Source organism: Acyrthosiphon pisum, unplaced genomic scaffold (assembly GCF_005508785.2).
Source record: "Acyrthosiphon pisum isolate AL4f unplaced genomic scaffold, pea_aphid_22Mar2018_4r6ur Scaffold_20828;HRSCAF=22262, whole genome shotgun sequence".
Classification (NCBI taxonomy): domain Eukaryota; kingdom Metazoa; phylum Arthropoda; class Insecta; order Hemiptera; family Aphididae; genus Acyrthosiphon; species Acyrthosiphon pisum.
In genome coordinates, this window is record NW_021770228.1 from 16,062 (window position 1) to 17,116 (window position 1,055).

A 1,055-nucleotide genomic window follows, 5' to 3' on the forward strand; every position below is an offset into this window, starting at 1 on the left:
ACTTTTGTTAAAATAATTCACTTAGATTCATTTATCCTTTATAACTGATTCCTCACAGTAAAACATAAAATATAACTAATATAAATCATACATTTGATAAAACATATTTATAAAATACATTTCTTTTAAGTATAAAAGAAAAAAAATAATAACAATGGTTATTTAAAATAAAAAAATATTAACGGTTAATTTTATATTATACATTATAGACTAGTACCCTTGACTATGATAGTACAACTTAATAAATTCTGAAATAAAAACAAATAATAGTTAAGACTTTTTGCTCATAATATACATATTTATATATTAACAATATTAAAAATTATTAATATAGTTATTAATTTTATTATTCAGCCTGTATAGATTGAATCACAGTCTATTATAAATAGTAGTACTATTTATTAATAAATTTAATTTAGTTAAAATTAATTAAAAATAAGAAGTCACTTTTTCCTTATAATGCAATATTTAACTCTTATAAATAATATTAAATACTAAAAATATATAAAAGAAAACGTAATAACAATGGTAAGGAAAAATAAAAAATATGAATGGTCAATATTATATTGTACATTAGTCTAGTACCCTTGACTATTATAATACCTATATATATAATAACAATATTAAAAATTATTTAAATAATACTATTAATTAATCAGTCTGTATAGTCTGAATCACAGTCGTTGTTTCTTGTTGTGCTTTTTTCTTCTGCAATCAAATTATTATAAAACCACTGGTACTCATTTGGCACATATTTGCTGGCCAACTGAGTGACATCATTATATTTGGCCAATTTAAGCTTGATAGGACTATTGTACAGTTTCAAAAGTTCATCGTCATTTATATAAAGTATTTCACCATTTTTTTCCATATTGTAATGTTCTTTAATAGTAGAGTTCCCAGATGTTCCACAATACAATCCTTCATTTCTATTATATTCAACATAACAATATGCCATAATGGTAAATTTTTCCTTTTCTTTATTTGTAGCTATTTTTTTACACAAAGGCGTTAAATAATCAGTAAAGTTAAATATTATACTTTGATCAACATGT